The sequence below is a fragment of the Hordeum vulgare genome, chromosome 1H, assembly GCF_904849725.1.
Source record: "Hordeum vulgare subsp. vulgare chromosome 1H, MorexV3_pseudomolecules_assembly, whole genome shotgun sequence".
Taxonomy (NCBI): Eukaryota; Viridiplantae; Streptophyta; class Magnoliopsida; order Poales; family Poaceae; genus Hordeum; species Hordeum vulgare.
The window spans coordinates 196,182,662-196,195,038 of NC_058518.1; positions in this window are offsets into that span (position 1 = coordinate 196,182,662).

A 12,377-nucleotide genomic window follows, 5' to 3' on the forward strand; every position below is an offset into this window, starting at 1 on the left:
TTTTGTTCCTGAGGACATGGGATAAGTCATGCTAATAGTAGTCATGTGAATTTGGTATTCGTTCGTTAATTGGATATGTTGCATGTTGTTTTTCCTCTAGTGGTGTTATGTGAACGTCGACTACATAACACTTCACAATTATTTGGGCCTAGAGGAAGGCATTGGGAAGTAGTAAGTAGATGATGGGTTTCTAGAGTGACAAAGCTTAAACCCTAGTTTATGTGTTGCTTCGTAAGGGGCTGATTTGGATCCACTAGTTTAATGCTATGCTTAGACTTTGTCTTAATTCTTCTTTCGTAGTTGCCGATGCTTGTGAGAGGGGTTAATCATAAGTGGGATGCTTTCCCAAGTAAGGGCAGTACCCAAGCGCCGGTCCACCCACATATCAAACTATCAAAGTAACGAACGCGAATCATATGAACATGATGAAAACTAGCATGATAGAAATTCCCGTGTGTCCTCAGGAGCATTTTTCCTCCTATAAGACTTTGTCCAGGCTTGTCCCTTGCTACAAAAAGGATTGGGCCACTTTACTCACCGTTGCTACTTTTGTTACTTGTTGCTTGCTACGAATCATCTCACCACACAATCACTTGTTACCGACAATTTCAGTGCTTGCAGATTTTTCCTTGCTGAAAACCACTTGTGAGATCCTTCTGCTCCTCGTTGGGTTCGACACTCTTACTTATCGAAAGGACTACGATTGATCCCCTATACTTGTGGGTCATCAGGACTCTTTTCTGGCGCCGTTGCCGGGGAGTGAAGCGCCTTTGGTAACTGGAACTTGGTAAGGAAACATTCATATAGTGTGCTGAAATTTGTTGTCACTTGTCACTATGGATACTAATCCTTTGAGGGGCTTGTTCGGGGTATCTTCACCTCGAACGGAAGCACAAAAAGTCTCTCCTCAACCTTCTGCACCTACTGAAAATATTTTCTTTGAATTTGCTTCGGTATGCTTGAGAAACTGTTGGCTAATCCTTTTACACGAGATGGAACATCACATCCAGACTTGCATCTGATCTATGTAGATGAAGTTTGTGGTTTATTTAAGCTTTCAGGTGTGCCCGAGGATGAGGTCAAGAAGAAGGTCTTTCCTTTATCTTTGAAGGATAAGGCGTTGACATGGTATAGGCTATGTGATGATACTGGATGATGGGACTACAATCGGTTGAAATTGGAATTTCATCAAAAGTTTTATCCTATGCATTTAGTACATCGTGATCGGATTATATTTATAATTTTTGGCCTCGTGACAGAGAAAGCATCGCTCAAGCTTGGGGCAGGCTTAAATCAATGCTATATTCATTCCCCAATCATGGGCTCTTGAGAGAAATTATCATTCAGAACTTCTATGCCCGGCTTTCTCATGATGATCGCACCATGCTTGACACTTCTTGTACCGGTTGCTTTATGAAGAGAGATATTGACTTCAAATGGAATTTATTGGAGAGAATTAAACGCAACTCTGTAGATTGGGAGCTTGAAGAAGGTGAGGAGTCAGGTACGAATTTCACGTTTGATTGTGTTAAATCCTTTGTTGAGACAAATACATTTTGTGACTTTAGCGCTAAGTATGGACTTGACTCTAAGATAGTAGCTTCACTGTGTAAATCTTTTCCTGCTCATATTGATCTCCCCAAAGAGAAGTGGTTTAAATATCATCCCCCGTTAGAAGTCAATGTAGTTAAACCCACTCCAGTTGAAGAGAGAGTCATTGCCTATAATGATCCTGTTTTTCCCAGTGCTTACATTGAGAAACCACCTTTCCCTGTTAGGATAAAGGATCATTCTAAAGCTTCAACTGTGATACGTAGAGGCTATATTAGAACACCTACACCCCGTGAGCAAATTAGAGTTGAACCTAGCATTGCTATTATCAAAGATCTTCTGTCCGACGATGTTGAGGGACATAATATTCACTTCTGTGAAGATGCTGCTAGAATTGCTAAACCTCACGTTAGAGACAAACATAGGCCTGTTGTTGGCATGCCTGTGGTTTCTGTTAACATAGGAGATCATTGTTATCATGGTTTATGTGATGTGGGTGCTAGTGTTAGTGCAATACCTCAATCCTTATACGATGAAATCAAAGATGATATTGCACCTGTTGAGATAGCGCCTGTTGATGTCACTATTCAACTTGCCAATAGAGATACTATCTTCCCTGTGGGAATTGTTAGGGATGTTGAAGTCTTGTGTGGTAAAACGAAGTATCCTGCTGATTTCCTCGTTCTTGCTACCGCACAAGATAGCTTCTGTCCCATCATATTTGGCAGACTCTTCCTCAATACCGTCAATGCTCATATTGACTGCGAGAAGCAAACTGTCATTGTTGGCTTTGAAGGTGTGTCACATGAGTTCAATTTCTCCAAGTTTGGTAGACAACCTCATGAAAAGGAGTTGCCTAGTAAGGATGAAACTATTGCCTTAGCTTCTATTGTCGTGCTTCCTACTGATCCCTTAGAGCAATACTTGCTTGAGCATGAAAATGATATGCATATGGATGAAAGGGATGAGATAGATAGAGTTGTCTTAGAACAATATCCTATCCTTAAGAATAACTTGCCTGTTGAACTGCTTGGGGATCCACCTCCACCAAAGGGTGATCCTGTGTTCGAGCTTAAACAGTTGTCTGATACTCTTAAGTATGCCTATCTTGATGAAAAAGAGATATATCCTGTTATTATTAGTGCTAGCCTCTCGGAGGATGAAGAAAAGAAGTTACTAAAAACTCTGAGGAAGCACCGTGCTGCTATTGGATATACTCTTGACGATCTTAAGGGCATTAGTCCCACTCTATGCCAGCACAAGATCAAAACTGATCCTGAATTCAAACTAGTTGTTGATCATCAAAGGAGATTAAATCCTAAGATGAAAGAAGTAGTAAGAAAATAAATACTAAAGCTACTGGAAGCAGGTATTATCTATCCTGTTTCTCATAGCGATTGGGCGAGTCCGGTGCATTGCGTTCCTAAGAACGGAGGCATTACCGTTGTCCCTAATGATAAGGATGAATTGATCCCACAGAGGATTATTACTGGCTATAGGATGGTGATCGATTTCAGGAAACGGAATAAAGCCACTAGGAAAGATCACTACCCTCTGCCTTTTATCGACCAAATGCTAGAAAGGCTGTCTAAACACACACACTTCTGCTTTCTAGACGGTTATTCTGGTTTCTCCCAAATACCAGTTGCACAATCTGATCAGGAGAAAACCACTTTCACCTGCCCTTTCGGTACCTTTGCTTATAGACGTATGCCTTTTGGCTTATGTAATGCACCTGTCACCTTTCAAAGATGTATGATGGCTATATTCTCTGACTTTTGTGAAAAGATTGTCGAGCTTTTCATGGATGACTTTTCTGTTTACGGGTCTTCCTTTGATGATTGCCTCAGCAACCTTGATCGAGTCTTACAGAGATGTAAAGACACCAATGTTGTCTTGAATTGGGAGAAGTGCCACTTTATGGTTAATGAAGGCATCGTCTTAGGACATAAAATTTCTAAAGAGGTATTGAAGTCGATAAGGCTAAGGTTGATGCAATCGAGAAAATGCCATACCCCACAGATATCAAAGGTATAAGAAGTTTCCTTGGTCATGCTGGTTTCTATAGAAGGTTTATTAAGGACTTCTCTAACATTTGTAGGCCTCTTACCAATCTCTTGCAAAAGGATATTCCTCTTGTTTTTGACGATGATTGTGAGGAAGCCTTCGAAATACTTAAGAGGGCTTTGATAACTACACCTATTGTTCAACCACCTGATTGGAACTTGCCTTTTGAAATCATCTGTGACGCTAGTGATTATGCTGTTGGTGTTGTTCTAGGGCAAAGAGTTGACAAGTAGTTGAATGTTATTCACTACGCTAGTAAGACAGCGCCCAGAGAAACTATGCTATTATGGAAAAGGAATTTTTAGCAGTCGTGTTTGCATGTGAAAAGTTCAGGTCTTACATAGTTGAATCCAAAATCACTATTCACACGGATCATGATGCTATTAAGTACCTCATGGAGAAGAAGGACGCTAAACCTAGACTTATCAGATGGGTTCTCTTGCTACAAGAGTTTGATTTGCACGTTGTCGACAGGAAGGGTGTTGATAACCCAGTAGCAGATAACTTGTCACGGTTGGAGAACATTCTTGATGACCCACAACCTATTGATGATAGCTTTCCGGTGAGCAATTGAATGTCATCAATGCCTCACATAGTGCACCGTGGTATGCTGATTTTGCAAACTATATCGTTGCCAAATATATACCACCTAGTTTCACGTACCAGCAAAAGAAGAAATTCTTCTTTGACTTGAGACACTACTTTTGGGATGATCCTTGATCTGCAATCTCTGGCGTTAGCTAGACGAATGCTTATGACAACAAACCTTCTCCTGCAACGGCACCAGAAGAATGCTGATAGCACTCCCTAGTAATGAAACTAGAAGAATGTTGTTGACGGCCCACCAACGCGTGGGTTCGCACCAGTTTTCGAGGGTACAATATTCGATCCAATTTGTTGATAAGCCACGGGAGGTGAGAGAATACTCTCGAGTATTAGCAGCTGAATTTGTCGGATTCAACCACACCTGAAAGATTAGTATCTGCAAGCACAGTAGTAACAGTAAAGTAGTATGATAACAACGGTGTCAAAAACGATCTGTTGATGGCAGACTATTCCTAACGATTGTATCAATGGCGCCTCCGTTGCCGCGTTGATGGAAGTTGTCAGTTCCCTTCAACGGCCAGCAAACCAACAGTGTAGCAGGTAGTAGTAGTGTAACGAGCAATAGCAGTGGCAAGGAACAGCAGTAGTGACAGCAGTAGCAAGTAGCAACAATAGCAAGCGACAGTAGTAGCAACAGTAGTAGCAGCAGCAGCAGAGCAAGACAAGTAACAGCAATAGCAAAAGTAGTAGTAGCAGCAGCAGAGCAAGACAAGTAAGAGCAGTAGGACAAATTCGTAGGCAATGGGTCGGTGATTTCTTTGGATGATATTCCTTATGCAACAGCTATAACACGGAGAGATATGTGGCTAGCTCCCGTTCGTCAATGTGATGTAGGCATGCATTATGTGTGTCGTCATACGTGCTTAGGGAAAAGAACTTGCATGACATCTATTGTCCATCCCTCCCGTGGCAGCGGGGTCCAAAAGGAAACTACGAGATATTAAGGTTCTCATTAGCACTTGGTGAACACATGAACTCCCCAAACTATGGTCATCACCGGGAGTGGTTCCGGTTATTGTCACTCCGGGGTTGCCGGATCATAACACATAGTAGGTAACTACAACTTGCAAGATCAGATCTAAAACACACATATATTGGTGACAACATAATAATTTCAGATCTGAAATCATGGCACTCGGGCCCTAGTGACAAGCATTAAGCATGGCAAAGTAGTAGCAACATCAATCTCAGAACATAGTGGATACTAGGGATCAATCCCCATCAAAACTAACTCGATTACATGATAAATCTCATCATACTCATCACCGCCCAGCGAGCCTATGAATAGATTACTCACGAACAATGAAGAACTTCATGGAATTGGAGAGGGAAGAAGGTTGATGATGACGATGGCGACGATTTCCCCTCTCCGGAGCCCAAGAAGGACTCCAGATCTACCCTCCAGATGAAGAACACGTGGTGGCGGCGCCTCCGTATCGAAAACGCGACGAAAACTTCTGTTTTTATTTTTTCTGGGACGAAAGGCAACTTATAGAGCTGGACTTGGGGGCCGTAGGTGCCTGTGGGCCCCACAAGCCTGCCCACCGCCACCAGGGGGATGGCGGAGCAGGGGCTTGTGGCCCACTGGCCCACCCCATGAGCTGGAACTTGGAGTAGATATTTTTGATATTTTCCAAAACTGCTCCCCGTAAATATTCAGGACGTTTGGAGAACTTTGATTTCTGCACAAAAATAACACCAAGGCAATTCTGCTGAAAACAGCGTCAGTCCAGGTTAGTTCCATTTAAATCATGCAAATTAGAGTCCAAAACAAGGGCAAAAGAGTTTGGAAAAGTAGATACGATGGAGACGTATCAACTCCCCCAAGCTTAAAACCTTCCTTGTCCTGAAGCAACTGAGTTGACAAACTGAGAGAGAAAGAAAAACTTTGACGAACTCTGTTTGATCTTGTTGTTGCAACTATGTCTAACTCATAACCAGAATTTCAGCAAGATCACAAGTTAACCACATAAGCAAATGACACAAAGGTCTCACGGTAAACTAATATCAATGGCATAATTAGCTAACGAGCAAATAATAATGAGTTTCAAATACCAACACTTCAATCAAAACAAGCATGAAGCAATATGAATAGGTGGTATCTCGCTAGCTCTTTCTGAGACCGCAAAACATAAATGCAGAGCACTTTCAAAGATCGAGGGCTCACTAAACATTGTAATTCATAGCAACGAAGATCCAGTCATAGTCATACTCAATATCAATCAAAAGCAAAGCACAAAAATGACAGAGGTGCTCTCTAATTGGTGCTTATATAAGAGGAGGGTGACTCGACAGGAAAATAAATAGACAGGCCGTTCGCAGAGGGAAGCATTGATTTGTAGAGTTGCGAGAGCATTGATTTAAGCGTGGAACTGGGCATCCCAAATACCGGCCCCTTTCTCGTGAATGACTGTGGATAAACACATGTCGAGGATAACACTCCTAGCATGGAAGATACCAATAGCCCTCTGTCACCACATGAGCGGTTCGGGCATGCAAAACAGATTATTTCTTGAAGGTTTAGAGAATGGCACATGCAAATTTACTTAGAACGGCAGGTAGATACCGCAAATAGGTAGGTATGGTGAAATCTCATGGAAAAACTTTTGGGTTTATGGAGGTGGATGCACAAGCAATATTCCCGCTTAGTACAAGTGAAGGCTAGCAAAAGACTGGGAAGCGACCAACTAGAGAGCGACAACAATCATCAAGATGCAATGAGTTTGACTAACATTGAATGCAAGCATGAACAGGATATAAATCACCATGAATACGAACATCATAGAGGCCATTTTGATTTTGTTTCAACTACATGCATGAACATGCACCAAGTCAAGCCACTTGAAACATTCAAAGGAGAATATCATCCTATCATACTACATCATAGTCATCTCAAAATCTATGTTGGCAATCAAGACAAACCATTATAAGCTCTCAGCTAAATAAGCATGGCATCAGAAACTATGATCTCTAAGTTGTCATTGCAAACATGGTTCTCTCACAACAAAGCTAAATCTGGGTCGACAAGCTAGTCATATTTACAAAAACAAAATAGAGAGAGTTCATACCAGCTTTTCAGTCTGAGTCACTTCATCATATATCATCATTGTTGCCTTCCATTTGCACGATCGAACGATGTAAACGATAATAAGTGTGCTCGTGCATTGGACTAAGCTAAATCTGCAGGCAAACACAAAGGAGAAGACAAAATAATATGGCTCTTTGAAAGCTAAACAGGTAAGCATGCAAGAACCAATAATCATTGTAACCTATACCTTCTACCTTGAGCCAAAGAAAAAGAAAACTATTTACACGGGAAAACTCCCAACAAGCAAAAGAACAAAGAAAAATCTTTTTGGGTTTTCTCAAAAGGACACAAAACAAGAAAACAAGAAAACGAAAAGAAACTAGCATGGATAATACAGTGGCAAAGTGTAAACACCAGCTAACAGAGTGAAAGCATAAGCATCAATGTAAAGTCGTTGAGAACACGTACTCCCCCAAGCATAGGCTTTTGGCCTAGCTTCGTCTACTCCCATGGTGGGAAATAACCAGCTCCAGGATACTCCGGAGCAGACTATGGATGCCACTGCTGTGTGAGTTCCTCTGGCTCCCACTGATAAACTGGCGTCTGGTACTCGACTGGCGGCTCGGGCACGGGCGCCTCTGGTTGGGCCAAGCCCCAATATGCATAGATGTCCGCAGGCATAATAGTGTACGTGCCTGCATGAAGATCGAACGAAGAAGGAGCAGGCAAAGTAATAGTCTCTCGAGTACCCTGACTAAACACCAGGTCATAAATCATCCGTCTACTAGCATCTCTATCCAGAAAATTATGGCGAACCATGCTGTCATAATCCAGATATCTCTCAGGGAGAAGCATCTCTCCTTCCTCTCCCAGTCTAATGGGTATCTCAAAGTGTATGGCAAGACGGGTAGCATAGATACCTCCATAGACGACACCCTTGGAACGGTTCAGGTTCAACCGTTGAGCTACTATAGCACCCAAGCTATAAGTCTTATCGTTATAAAGGCCTTCGCGCAAAACCGCAAGGTCTGGAGAACTAAGTGATCGAGCCTCCCCACGGCCAATTAAACATTTTCCCACAAATAGTGAGAAGTACCGAAGCACAGGAAAATGTATGCTAGCAATTCTAGCGCGAGACACTCCTCTCTCCTCTCCAACAGCAATAGAACCAAAGAAATCCTCCAAGTCCCGTGGACGAGGGTCACGGATATCCCCAACATACCGTAATTTGCATACATTGCAAAACTCCTACAGCGTCATGCACTGGGGGACATCGTATATCATGAACTCAACCATGGGAGGATTCTTCCTCGGATAAAAGTTGAAGCTTTGAACGAAAATATTGGTGAGCAGGAGATATTGTGGGCACTTATCTTCAACAAACGCAGTAAGACCTGCATTCTCCATCAAGTAATAAAAGTCTTCATAAAGTCCGGCGGCACGCAAAAATTCATCACTTGGCCACTCGCACGCTCGAACTTCTGTGACTCGAGGGACTGCGTACTTGGGGTGATTCTTCTTATCCTCCTTGTGGTTACGGCTTGAAGAGGCTCTCTAGAACCTCCTCATCTTTTCCTTTTTATAGCTGTGAAAAAATTCTGAAATTTTTAGAGACTTCGAAAGAAAAGTGAACAAGGATCAACTCAACTTGTAGCAACTACTCCTACTAGTGCCTAGAGACCGTATCACTCGCTAAAACTACTTGGGATCAGCTAAAATCAACTCTTCTAGCTCAAGAATAGGGTCACCAAGGTAGCAAGAATTCGCGAAAGATAAAGCACTAGAGCAAAAACTAATTGGACCAATGGAGGAGTCACTTACCAAGGAGTAATTTCCCCAAAACGGTTCAGAGAATGGTGCTTTGAGCAAGGAGATCGAAAATCACAGCCAAATGAGCAAGAACACGGGTTTGAGCTGCGAAACAATTTTTTCTGGAGGTGGAAGAAGAGGCTGGGAGCTGGAATGAGTGGAGGGGTTGCTTGTGGGCCCCACAAGCTTGCCCACTGCCACCAGGGGGTGGTGGCGGAGCAGGGGCTTGTGGCCCACTGGTCAGGCCCCCAGGCTAGCTCTCAGGCCCAGAAATTTTCAAAAATTCCAAAAAAAATCATACTAAATTTTTCAGGACCATCGAAGAACTATTATTTTCGAGGTATTTTTCTCCGGGACGCTAAAACAGAAAACAGGAAAAACTAAACTAATTCTATCATTTTTCTTCTAAGCAACAGAAAAGGAAAACTCAAAACAGAGGTATGTGACTCTTTGATTCATCCGTCTCATGGTCATCGAAAGAAATCTGTCAATGGGATTGATCAAGTCCTTATGACAAAACCTTCTCGAATCGCAAGAGAGAACGGAGAATTTTCGAATAGCCACTAAGTCACCTCAATGGGGATATGAATCTCCCCAACAAGAAAATCATACTTCATCTTGACACGAGGAATAGGGCATTCAACGCTCCCAATGAGAATCGATGAAGTCTTTTCGATAGCATTGATGCAATGTACTGGATATCGTTTCTTTGGAAAGTGAACTGTGTGCTCATTACCGTTGACATGGAAAGTGACATTGCCTTTGTTGCAATCTATAACAGCCCCTGCAGTGTTTAAAAAGGGTTTTCCGAGGATGATAGCCATGGCATCGTCCTCGGGAATATCCAAGATAACAAAGTCTGTTAAGATAGTTGTATTAGGAACCACAACAGGCACATCCTTGCAAATGCCGATAGGGAGAATAGTTGATTTGTCGGCCATCTGCAGAGAAATTTCAGTGGGTGTCAACTGATCCAAATCAAGTCTACGATAAAGGGAGAGCGACATAACACTAACACCGGCTCCAAGGTCACATAAGGCAGTTCTTACGTAGTTTCCTTCAATGGAGCAAGGTATGATGGGCACTCCGGGATCACCAAGTTTCTTAGGAGTTCCACCTTTGAAAGTATACTTGGCAAGCATGGTGGAGATCTCAAGATCTGGTATCTTCCGTTTATTAGTCACGATATCTTTCATTTACTTGGCATACGGAGACATCTTGAGCATATCTGTTAACCGCATCTGCAGAAAGACGGGTCTTATCATCTCAACGAAGCGCTCAAAATCCTCATCATCCTTTTTCTTGGATGGCTTAGGAGGAAAGGGCATAGGTGTCTGAACCCATGGCTCTCTTTCTTTACCATACTTCCTAGTAGTGAAGTCATTCTTGTCGCATTTCTTAGGTTGTGGATTATCAGGATTAACTGTAGGTTCAATCTCCACATCCTCATCATGGCTAGGTTGAGCATTATTATGAACATCACTATCCACATTGTCACCAGGTTCATGTTCATCACCTGATTGTGTTTCTGCATTAGACGCAGAAATATCATTAGGTTCTTCAGGTGTGATAGTGTTTGGTGAACTGGCGTGCAGGTTTCTATCATCCTTCTTCTTCTTCTTATGATGACTAGGTGTATCAGCATTGATTCCTTGAGAATCTTGATCAATTCTCTTAGGATGACCTTTAGGATACAAAGGTTCCTGAGTCATTTTGCCTCCTCAAGTAATGACTCTGACAGAGTTGTCATTTAATTCATTGAGCATGTCATTATGAGCTTTAAGTACTTGTTCTACCTGAGTAGTGATCAAAGAGGCATGTTTACTCAGAAGCTTCACAGCATTGACATTTCTGTCTACACAAGCACTTAGATGGCTAAGCATACGAGTACTTTGCTCCAAATGTCTGCTAACATAATCATTGAAACTCTGTTGTTTGGCAACAAAGTTGTCAAATTCATCAAAGCATAGGCTAGAAGGTTTATCAAAAGGAATATCACTCTCATCAAACCTACACAGAGAATTCACTTCTACTACCTGTATCGGGTTATCGAGACCGTGGATCTCTTCAATACGTGGTAGATTTTTGACATCTTCAGATCTAATGCCTTTCTCTTGCATAGATTTCTTGGCTTCTTGCATATCTTTGGGACTGAGGAATAGAATACCTCTTTTCTTAGGAGTTGGCTTAGGAGGTGGTTCGGGAATAGCCCAAGCATTATCGTTGATCAAGAGGTTATTCAGTAGGGTCTCAGCTTGTTCTACAGTTCGTTCCCTAAAAACACAACCGACACAACTATCTAGGTGGTCTCTAGAGGCATCGGTAAGTCCGTTATAGAAGATATCAAGTATCTCGTTCTTCTGAAGAGGGTGATCAGGCAAAGCATTCTGTAGCTGGACGAGCCTCCCCCACGCTTGTGGAAGACTCTCTTCTTGGAGTTGAGCAAAGTTGTATATTTCCTGCAAGGCAGCTTGCTTCTTATGGGCAGGGAAATATTTCTCACAGAAGTAATAGACCATCTCCTGGGGACTAAGCACACATCCAGGAGGAAGAGAGGTGAACCAGGCTTTAGCGTCATCCTTTAGAGAGAAAGGAAACAGCTTAAGGATATAGTAGTGGCCGATCTTCTCCTCATTAGTGAAGAGGTTGGCTATTTCGGATAGATCGGCAAGATGGGCTATGACCGTCTCAGACTCATAACCGTGAAAAGGATCAGATTCCACTAGAGAGATTATCTCAGGGTCGACAGAGAACTCATAATCCTTATCGGTGACAAAGATAGGCAAAGTGGCAAACTTCGGGTCATTTTTCATTCTAGATTCTCGAGATTTTTCCTTCCACTTGAGAAGTAATTTCTCAGCGTAATAGGCATCCTTACACGCAAGAAAATTTTCAGCTATCTCTCCCTCCAAAACATAACCCTCAGGTATATCAGGCAATTCATATCTAGGAGAGCAAGATCTAGCAGGAGCAAAAGCAGATTCTATCTCAATAGTATCGGCAGTATCAGAAGCATCACGAGCATTGGTAGTAACTCTAGCAATATGAGCATCAAGGAACACTCCTAGTGGAACATCAGGCAAAGGAGTATCTCTAGCAGTATCAAGCATAGCATCATCACACAAAATAGCATATCTAGCATCATCAGGCAAATCAGTATCAAGCATAGCATCTCTAGCAGTATCAGGTATAGTATCAAGCATAGTATCATCACGCACAGTATCAAGCATAGCATCTCTAGCAGTATCAGGTATAGTATCAAGCATAGTATCATTAGGCATAGTATCAAGCATAGCATCTCTAGCAGTAGCATCAT